Below are 12,097 nucleotides of genomic sequence, written 5' to 3'. Positions count from 1 at the left end.
TTACAGATCAAGATAGATAGCGTACAGTTTATAGTATTTATCTATAAATTATCAATGTTAATTTTTGAGAATTAAAGTCAAACCACTAGCCCCGGTAGTACTCTAATTTTATCGGAGTATAGGGCCAAGTATGTAAAATGTCTGTTACATACTAACTAATTTTTGATATTAACTATAACATCGTTGTAATAAAACGTAATATTACTATTTGTCTACTTTGTAGCTAACTCCTTGTTATAAAAACGTCAGAAGCCGGAAACGGTGTAGTCCCCGAAAATGGCTCGCTGTAGTTGATGTTAGCATGTGTGATATTTATATTTACTCCTAATATATACGATATTACTGTACTTATATATTATAATTATATTAAAATTTATAAGCGATATTCGTTATAATACAATATGAAGTTAGTTTACTGATATTACTCATTAAAGGTCTAAAACAATATCATTATAAGTACTCATTATGTTTATATTAGACGATGAAAACATGAATATCAATTACTCTGCCTTACTATAAGTTGACAAGATAAAATTAATTAGTCGCCTTATCCCTAATACATAACAATATCCAAAGAAAATATGTTAACACATTAATTTCACATGGTTTTAGTATTATATTGTGAAATTTTTAAAGTATATTAATAAAATTATTATATGAAATACGTGATTGTTCAATCGTCTGGTTATTTAATTTAGTTATGTACTAAAATCTTTGCGTACCATAGATATTAAAAAAAAATCTTGTATAGAAATGGAGCCCAAATGTATGAAATTTAAGCAAAAATGAGCCTCTAGTCCAGTGGTTCTTAACCTTGTTGGAGGTACTGACTCCCACCAGTTTCATATGAGCATTCACCGAACCCTTCTTAATTGGAAAAATAAAATATGATTTTTTTCAAATTCAAAACATAAGTAGGTATATATTTTACTGGTTCACAAAATGAACCGTGCATGAACATCACTGTGTTCAAAGAACAAAACCATTAAAACATGATTTTCACACAAAAACAAAAACATAATAATGAATATTTACTGCAAATCAGTGTGGCTTCTGCTGTTGCCTTTCAGAGACCAGTTCAGAAATGCGCGGCTTCACCTTGGCAAGTACCACTCTAATGTCATTTTCGCAACAAAATCTGTTCCTTTCCTTCGTTTTTATGTCCAGCATCCTCGAAAAGGATTGCTCGCAAAGATATGTTGTAACAAACGGTATGAAAAACTCCAGAGCTTTCTTAGCAATAACAGGGTACGTTACCATTTGTTGACACCAAAACGTTGAAAGCATTGTTGTTGTTTATTTATTTATTTATTTATTTAAGGTCGTTGTGTCTAGACCTCCGCCGAACCCTTGAGACTAACTCACCGAACCCCCGGGGTTCGATCGAACCCGGGTTAAGAACCACTGCTCTAGTCTATTGATTGAAAGCGAATTTAGAAATTTCTATTTATTGTATTTGGAATATTATTTTGAAAAATTCGATGCAATACAAACGGATGGTTTTTTTTACTGTTACACAAATATTACTACAATATATATATAATTTTTATATATTTTGTCTGAGTAAATTTGAGTGATTATGAGTACCTATTATAATAATTAATTGCATCAATTTGATTTACAGCATTTTCACACTAAAGAAACTTATCTCGTATATCATCATTACAGTATTATAAAATAGACCTTTCCCTTTAGACGTGGGTTGAAATTTGCGAATAATAATATGTATTGAAAATGAATCAGGTAAATTGAAAGTGAAATATTTACATATCGTAATCGTTTTATATAGATAATTGTGCTCTCTCAAATGAAAAAAACGGGATTGAATTTATTCATATTTAAGTAATATAATGTAAATTTTACAGGACAGTATAGCAGTAAACTCAATACAGAAAAAATATACTGATTTAATAATATTAAAAATATATCTATTAAACAGTGCTGTAAAAATACAAAAAAACCGTACATTAAATGAATTATACGAATATTATATGAATATACATTTAATATTACGGAATATCAATTGATTATACAATATATAGAGCACAATAAAATCACAAATTTATTACATGATAAACTTATAGGTACTAATTTGTATTAGAAAAAATCTTCAACATTAATAATGCTACATTATTAAAACCTTATGTAATATATTCAGTTTTCAATAAAGAGTTAATTAAAATGTCACTTATATTATTTATTTTTTTTATTCAAATACTGAATAAGTCAGATATAGTCAAGTTAGTAATACATGTTGCATTAACTAATTGATAACAGAGGCGATCGCATGCGATTGGTGAAATTTAAAGTACCACAAATAATACGAAAGATTGATAGCTTAAATGGAAAGGCACACACCCATCAAGTGAACGATTTGAGTTTGAGTCCTACTCAATCTAATGTTTTTCTATGATTTTTTTCTAATAGATATATTTTTGAAGCTTTTCAAAATTATGTATTTTATATATATCTTATATGGTATCCTGCCAACGTTGGCAGTAAAAGTAAAAAGTTTTAGAAATGGTTGACGACAAAATATAATTTTGATACCAAAGATAAATCTAAATCTCTTTCTCTCTCTATTGATGATTCAAATTAAAACTTTCCATTATTTCTACAATGTCACTAAGTACCTAAGTGTCATCTTTAAAATGAAGATTTGAATTTCAGTGGCATAATAATATAATAATTGATGATAAAGATTGAAGATAATTGTGACTATACCATTGAACTAAAATGCAAAATCGAGAATACTAGAGCGGCTTTTATACGACTGAGGAAAATTCTATGTAGCCATGATCTAAACTGGTACTCAGAATGAAAATGGTAAGATAATATTGTCTTTTCGATTTCACTCATGACTAGATACTTACATAAATAACGGTAACATACTTGGTGCTTTCGAAACGAAAGTTAGAAAGACAGACTTACAAATCTTGAGGTGGCATTGAGGATGAAAAAGGCCAACGAAATAATTAGACTAGTAAGTTTTCATACGTTGGCCACATTATGTGGCATCCCGTTCCGATAGATATAATTTTCTACATCTTATTATTCAATAGCAGATTTCTGGTATACTTGATCCTGCAGAAGACCATCCTGGCTAAAACCTCAACAACTGTGTCAAAGCAGAGGAGAAGAATGATTGATTTGATTATATTGGGTTAATATGATTATTTCATGGAAGTTTAAATTAAAAAAAACGATAATTCGTATAAAATAAATAATAATTATAAAATACTATAACAGTTATACCTATTTACTATAAATTTGTATATATCAATAATTGAATGGAATTATTGTATCAACGCTATTGCACTTTATGAAATACGGTAAGAAAGCAGCGAATTAAGATAATCCTAAAGTGAATTTACTACAATAAAACCAGTTTAATTAAAAATCTTATTACCAAAAAAAAATTAATCCAAGAGTATTTTTAACATTATTACCTGTTTGTGCACAGCTTGTTTGAAATGATAAACGTACTCAGAAAAAATAAAAGTTCACTTGATCAGTATATTTGTTAACGAACGATAACGAATAAACCAAAATAAAAGCTACAAGAAGCTTTCAACTTATTAGTTAGTTGAATTAATAGACGTATACTACTTTTTAGAATGACTTCATTATTAACTCACTGGCCGCACTGCCTTGTTCGTTAATGTTAGTTGTGAGAGTAACGAAATGCATTTGAGCACTTTAGTCGAAGCTTTTCCGTTATTTAATACCTTAAATTAATTTGAAATATATAATAAATTATGTGCAAGTAATGTCTACCAGGTACACGGTGTATTGACAGGTCGGATTGCTCTGAAATAAATTTAATGAATCGCCAATCACGCGGAACGACGATAACGAAGCGTAGGCAAGCTTTTACTAAGTGACGTTATCTTTTTGTTCATTCTATACGTGTTTTCACATTTTCACGTAGAGGCATGGCAAGTTAGATAATTAAGTAGTTATCATAGCCATTCTATGACCGTTGAATGAACATAAATATAATATAGTATTGAAGAACATTAATGAAATCCTTTTAAATTTTCATTTACTGAGTTTACAAATGTAAGATGGTGGGCGGGCGGTATGGTTTTTATGTCTCTTGTTTATTTTAGTTTTATTTTAAAATTACTAAGTTTAATATGCTATATACTGTTATCGTACTACGCTAAGAAAACAACCGTGAAAGCCTCAAACATTATAATAATTACTATTAACTATTAAATATTATATAACTATTAACGACATTACCCCAGAGTATCCGTTTTCAATCCGGCATGTAACATGGATTATGGCATAAAATGGTCATGATTGATTATTATATTTGCATATAAGCATGTATTTGTTCAGAGGTGATAAAATAGCAAACAACATGTGTAATAGCTTTATTTACAATAATAAATAAGAAGAAACATTTTAAAGAAGAAAGGTTACTGTAATTTTATATATCAAACGTCACATGAATTTAATTTACCTACCTAACGTTTTTATTATCTATGAATTATTCTGATAAATCAAATGATTCGATATTTGAAAGTACGGCTGAAAACTAGCGAAATAGTGTAGTCCGTCAAATGATAAACCAGCGCATCTATTTTATAAATACACAATACTGGTTTCGGCCGCTATCTAGGGTAGGAAAGTATCCAAGTGTTAGCACTTATTGTAACAAATACAATAAGATAGTTGTAATTGTTACAATAAGTGCTATGTTTTACAAAAGATAAATTTTAGAGTGAAATAGACAGTGTTAACAGTTCAGACGGCCAACTTATTGTAATTATTACAATAAGTGTTAACATTTCGATACTGTCCTACCCTAGTTAGCTGCCGTAAAGGCCAAAAGCAGTCTTGTGTATGGAATATATGCGTTATTTGATGTGACGAGTGTATTGTGAAGGATTTGATTAATCAATTCATTTTTGTTAATATTTTCCCCCATAATAATAGTTGAATGCCAATGTGGCTTTATTAGATTTAAATAAACTAATCAAAATGTTGTAAAGAAACAAAGAAGTATATTGAACCTAATAAGTGTAAACGTGTCGAAAAAACCACCGAAGTATAGTAAACGCAATATTTATAGTCATTTATCTTTGATTATGTCAATTTCAATAAGTGATGCTCGATTCAAATTGAATTCAGTGACAGTAAAAACAACAAAACGTCGATTAGTTTTTTTTTTTTAAATAGTTTAGAGTACTTATTATGTAGAAAGAGTTAGATAGATTATAAAATAATATGTAGATAATTTACCAAACATAATTTTTTATTGTGAAATAACGCAACAATTATAATACCATCGTGAATTATTACGTATATAAAACAGATTAAAATTAGATTTATTTAAGTATTAAGTATGGTGAATATGTAGGAGCTTTCAATAATAAATAAAAGAGTGACTTTATTTGAAGCAGTCTTGGAGAATAAATACATATATACAGCAGTAGATTTTTACCTTTACCTAAAGTATGGAATGAATACGATAATGTAAAAGTTCAAATATAAATTACAAGGAGTGTTGGAAACAGACCTAGAATTTATTTATAAACTTAACCTGGATTTTTTAAAAGCTCGGATAAAAAAATCATACGCAGATCTGAAAGTTTTATTATTTTTTAAGTGAGTTAACCAACTGCCTGTTAATAATCACTATAAGGAGTAAATATAGGTACCATTATTAAATTATGTTCTAAATTTATATTAGCTTTTAAATCGGGTTTTTGAACTTGAGGTTGTTTCCCGTCAGAAACTTTTTTTAAGGCTCGTCGAGTCATTAATTACAATGCTGTCAAACACTGAACTAAATGACGCTTACGAAGGTCCATACAATTTTAAATTTAATAATCTATCATTTATTTCACAGTTAAAAGTTCATTACTCTTGGCAAAAATATGTACCTATACACATACTCTTGACTGAAACGTTATTTTATCACTGGTGTTTCTGATTTTTTGGTTAGTTTAAGGTTGTAAAAAACTTTTTTTAACACATTTATTACTGGTTTAGGACATAATCGAACCGATAAAATATCAAACCTTAAAAAATAGACTTTATGGAAATTGTCATTTTTTCTGATGACTGAAACAAACATAATTGTTGTCCACCATTTTCACATACGTAAATAATTATTTATTTGTTAATTACAAGCATAACCTTTTTGCTTAATGTACCATTTTATATCGATGTGCCAGTGAACAATTTGAATGTCTATTTTTCTAAAGAAATTAAGTTGTTATACATATTCCACTAATTTGCTCTATAATATCTTGTAATAAAAAATAATATAGTGTTCATTCAAAAAAGGATTTTCAAAAAAATAAATATTGCATTTAATTACATCATAATATGGCCGTTGTGCTTTGGTTCGGTTTGAATTTTTGAATTCAATTATCGTAAGATATACAATTGGACACAGCATCTGTATACTTGACTAAACCATCGATATTTTACTACAAATTCGAAGTTTATTTTTTGTAAATTCTATACCCATGATTATTCATTTCATTATTTTGGTTTTCCAATTTTCTATGTATTTTAGAGTCTATTAGTTTATGTGATATAATAATAATTAATATATAAATACTGGTAAGATAGTACATTAGTCATATGCATCTTACTTATATAAAATTGTTTTGGAACATATATATGGTGAAAGTCTCATCACATTATTTTGATTGGTTTTGAAAATATGAAATTCATCCCGACCATCGCAATTAGTCGGCGAGTTGTGTGAAATGCAAAGTGAGCACCGTTTTTATTATAATAATTAGATTTTAGGGGGATTCATCAATTAATAACAAACATTATTTCTTTATTTATGAATTAAGTAATCACTACAAATTCAGTTAACAAAATTCCATATTATGTTGTGTTTGCCATATATTGTAATATTTGCCATATTGTAATGTAATTTATTTACTACATATTATAAAAAAGTGTGGTTTACAATAAACGTCATAATTCCATATTTCATCATAATATGTATTATTATTTAAACTATTTTCTGTACTAAGACTGTACCAGAAGCAACTTACAAAGACACTAGTTGGCATGCACTAGAGTGTGCGTGATTTCTAATAAATCTAATAATCGTGACATATTATAATGATCGACCTTCGATGAGAAAATCTTTAGTAAGTACTACTGTAGCTATTTATTAAAAATAAAAATATAATATGTCGATTGGTTTGTTGGAACAATATAGGGACCCGATCTAGGGGTATCTTTAGTTTTTGCAGTCATCTTGGGATTGCAATCCTAGATCTTTCATCATTTGGTCAGCAACCTTTAAAGTTTAAGTAGATATATATAACTAGGTGGAAAGCGCAACCAAAGATGTATGAAAAAAAATATCTAAATTCTTATAAATTAATAGGATTTATGCTGGAACCTATAATTTATGAACGTGTCTCATGAAAAATAACACAAAAAGGTTGCCTCAAGCTTCCCTGTAAAGTTGGTACCTATTTAATCTCATCACCATTTTTGACCACTGCCAAACGTAATAATTAATAAAGTCATCCAAATGGCCAAAGTTAGCCACTATTCTAGGGAACCACCGCAATATAAAATATGTACATATAATGTAATTGATATCTATCTGCCATCGAATTCAATATAATGTTTTTTTTTTTAATTAGAACTGCACAGAAGAACATAATATTACAGGCAGTATTTTTTGGAAAATGTCAAATTTATATAATAAATGTATAATGTAAATATTTAGAATAAATATAATGTAAATAATGATGGAAATAATAAATAATGACTTGATATTAATTAGCATATTTATATATAAGTAAAGTAGAAATAAATATTAAACTATTTAGTTGTGACTATTATTACTTAAATCTAATTATTTTATCTTAATCCAATGAATGTAAAGATTCCAAGAAAATTGAATTGAATGACTGGTCAAAGGCTTATAAACTTGGACGAGGAATGTTTTGAGAGATTTTCTATATACTCGGAAAAAGGTAGATCCAAAGCAAAGGTTGAGTTTAAACGTAATTTATAAGAAAAAAAAAACATGAATTTAACTTCCAAAGAATCCTGTTTATTATGAAAAAATAAACTACTATCTATTTGTGGTTTATTAAAATAAAAACATTTCTAAGTACATCGATCTACTATATAAGTGTGCAGTTCTGTATGAAACACAAAGAATTAGATTATTAATAAATATCAAGACAAGATGGATAATCTAAAATATCACATATTATTGTAATACTCATTGTTAACATAAGAACGTATCAGCTGATACGATGTTGTGCCAAAATGTTCATTACAAATTGTTGCAGATGCGTACATGTATCAGCAATACGTTATTATTTATTGGTGCCAAAATACTGAAAAATTCAGTGTTTACATAGATGATAATTATTATTAGGGATTGCAATACCGAATGAATATATCAATACCGGTATTTCTGTATTTCTGATTGAATACCGGTATTAATACTGATATTCGTATAAACATATAGGGGGGAAAGTACCTATCAATAAATATAACTATTAAAATCTGTTTGAAATACTATTTTATAACAACCTAAAGTACCTACCTACATTTAGTATATTGACCTTTATAAATATATGTATGAATTATAATACTTTAGAACTGCTAATTTTCCCATTAATTTTCTGGGTATAGAAAAATCTCTCTCAAACTCAAGATTTGTTGAATGTACTATCAGCGTTGGATCAATAGTTAGTTATAGAATGGAAATGTTTGCGACGAATATTTTCGTTTTAGAAATATATTAATTCATCCCGACAATTCTATAAGTATATTTGAGGGATTTTGTTTTAATATCATTTAACTTTTTTTGGTTTAAGTCAATATATTTGCATTTTGGCAGCATAAAACTTATACACTAAATTTAATATACTTATAATATAGTAGTAAGACTAAGTAATGAAAAAATAACATTAAATTCATTTGCGAAAAACATAAAAGTGTATGCTTTCTTAACACAATGCTTACGGGCCCTTTTAATTAATTTTGTAATTAACGTGTTAATTTGCATTTTAAAAGTAATTAGCAAAAACACAATTTTGTGCGGCCCGTAAGCTATGGTAAAATTACGGTATTTTAGATTTTTTAGACCGGTATTTTGGTATCGATGCATAATTGAATACCGACACTGCAATCTTTAATTATTATTATGTTATATCAAAATGAGTGACTGTATTTTAAATTATTATAACCATACAATTTTTTTTCTGTCGATTAAATTATAATGAAACATAAATATTAGTAACACAAACAGAAAACATATAATATTATAATAATGGTTAAGAATATTATGTTATTACAATGTTGTGTATTTTTTTGAGACACTTATTATTAAGCCGTGTACATTTCATAGTATAACAAAGCTTTAAGTTTTATTACGTCTACAGTGCTGTTTTTTTTTCTTAAAATAAAAATGCTAAATAATCCGTAAAATTGTGTAATAAAAAGTCGTTTTTGGGAATATTACGTACTGAAATTGAAGCATTATCATCGGTTATGTGTTTTATCTACATGAATATTTTATTAATAGTCAGCACATGAGTATGGAAAAATGTGAATGAAAAGTGATTAATAATTTATCGTCATTGTCAGGGATGGATTGAGATTTTGTAGGCACGTGGGCTACAGTTACTTTGGCACACCGTTCGTCGAGGCTGAGAAGGCCTCAAAAGGTTAATTGTTTTGGGTAGTGTGCCAGGTAAAAGGGGAAGAGGGCTAACGTCGATGAGGTGAATGGATTCACTGGACAATCTATAGCACTGTTTCCATATCTTTTTCGAGTCACGACCCCCTTTCATAATTACCAACAAACTTGCGACTACAATTTGAACAAAAATTAATTTTAATTAGGCGATGAAAAAAACATGAAATATGGTCATTACATAAAAATACGTTTTCTTTCACTATACGTTTGCATGGAATTCGCAATCATCGCATTTTTTTCACTTTGTCTATATGCACAAATTGTGTCCATATGATCTAAACTTGCTTCTATATTTAGATTAACATATATTATATCTGGTTTTACGTTAATATCCTTTGCCTAGTCTCAAACAGTACAGTCTTCAGAAGGCTAATTTTTATCTTATTTATCAGTACTTAACTGACTATTTATATTTATCTGACAAAATTAAGGCAATAATGATATTATATGCCATGTAATTGCGTATTAAATACAAATCAAGTAAATATAATTTTGATGTTGCTTAGTTGTTTCCGGCAAAACAATTTTTTAAGTACCGATTATCTACACAAACACGAAATACAGCATTCTTATAATTTAATATAATATTATTGATATAATTTATTGTACGCATACAAAAACCAATTAGTCTTTCAATACTTTCAATTAAAAAAAATATTGTTGAAATACACTAATCGTCAGCTGCATGCAAAGATATTCTAATTCACATTTTTTTGAAGAGAGTACGTTGAAACAACCTACTTGAATTATCTATTGGGTATTTATACATATAAATATATACAACATATTTGAGTAGAAGTATTGATGAAAAAAATAATGTATACATTTGTTATATAAGTAAAAAATAACTTAAGTAGGCTGTTTCAAAGAACACATCTGTAAAATAATTCAAATGTGAGCTGTTAGAATCGTTAGGCATTCAGCTGACGACTTTTATACGCTGAAATACCACTTAAATTGTTTAAATTTTAAATTAACTTGTTTTGTACTTTTTGCGTTGTATGTCAATTAAAAAAAATATTGTCAATTATTTAGGGAAAATTGTAATTTAAAAAATGGTAACACTTCTAATTTTAGAAAGCGACGTTGTCATGCTAGTTACTGATGTCTGTCATTCTACTTTCATAATAATGCATGAATAGTTTTCCCAATTAGTTTGTATTGTAAGTCGATATTATAGACTTTTTAATATGGATCGTGACTGGGATAATTCAGAAAAACTTCCTTTAGTCTAAAAATCCAAGAAAACTCAAAAAAATATGATAACATGTTGTGTGCGATCATAATATTTCAACAACAAAATAATATATATCGTACCTATTATAAAAATATTTGTGCTTTTTGTCCGCAGCTTAGTTTAGTTGGGCATCACATTTCTTTATATCAGAACTTAGAGAATTCCTTATCGCCTTAAGTTTTTCGCAAAACTTTCCATATCAGCTATTATCAAGTTGAACTTTTCTAGAAATATTTTATTTTTTTATGATGTAGGCAGTAATGTGCCATAAAGAGAATTCTTCAATAACACGTGATACTACTACAAAGTAACACAATGTGATTTAAACATTTCGAAAAAGTTTCTTGTAAATGTTTTCTTATTCTTCCGGTTACACATAAGAATATAAAAAAAATTATATTAATACGAATAAACAATCGGACATTTTCAATGAATAATAATGCCACAAATGTAAGTAGAACAAGATTTGAAGCCGTACTAGATATATTACTGTATGATGGTCAGGCCATAAATCAAAATAAACACAAAAGGCGCCAAGTGTACTCAAATACATTTATTACTAATATTAAGTGCGCATTATAATACAGACGTATCTATTGAACATAGCATATTCTTCTCTACGCATTTAAATATATTCCACACTCGAGATTTATAATGCGTTACAACCTCAACTAAAAGGTAACCCACTTCTCATTTTTTTGTATTCTCTTTTTGTATTTATATAATATTCCACTTGCGTGATGGTGAGGTTATGTGGCCCACACTTTTTTACTATTTTTTTCTTTTTCTCTTGTTATTTTATCTACGTTGTTATTTGTTTAAATAATGTAATTCTGTTACTTATTTTCATTATTTTTCAAGTCATATTGTAAACGCTTTCTTTATCAATGGACATGTTGGTGGTTTAAGGCTTTCCCGATTACTATTTTTCCATTAAATCAGGAACTAATTCCTGTACGACAATAATCCACGTTGTTACTAATTTTTCATGAAACTATCACAGAATACATGCTTGAGAAAATCACACACATACATATGCAGACTATGTCAGATGGATGGGAGCATAAGGATCAGTTGTATTTTAACCATGTTTGTGAGTATTGAAGAAAAAAAAATATCACTTAGTATATATAATTAAAAGC

At 28.1% G+C, this 12,097-nt stretch overlaps 1 protein-coding gene across 1 annotated transcript in view; it reads right to left on the bottom strand.

Annotated features, from left to right (window-relative positions):
• sNPF (short neuropeptide F precursor) overlaps positions 1–12,097 on the bottom strand; it is a 157,662-nt gene that overhangs the window by 66,887 nt on the left and 78,678 nt on the right. The gene's annotated exons all lie outside the window — the stretch shown is intronic.

The sequence above is a fragment of the Rhyacophila brunnea genome, unplaced genomic scaffold (genome assembly GCF_057557595.1).
Source record: "Rhyacophila brunnea isolate RB1 unplaced genomic scaffold, BYU_Rbru_1.0 scaffold_10, whole genome shotgun sequence".
In the NCBI taxonomy this organism is placed as follows: Eukaryota; Metazoa; Arthropoda; class Insecta; order Trichoptera; family Rhyacophilidae; genus Rhyacophila; species Rhyacophila brunnea.
Note: the sequence above shows the minus strand (reverse complement) of the source record. Positions and strands in the feature narration are given on the sequence as shown.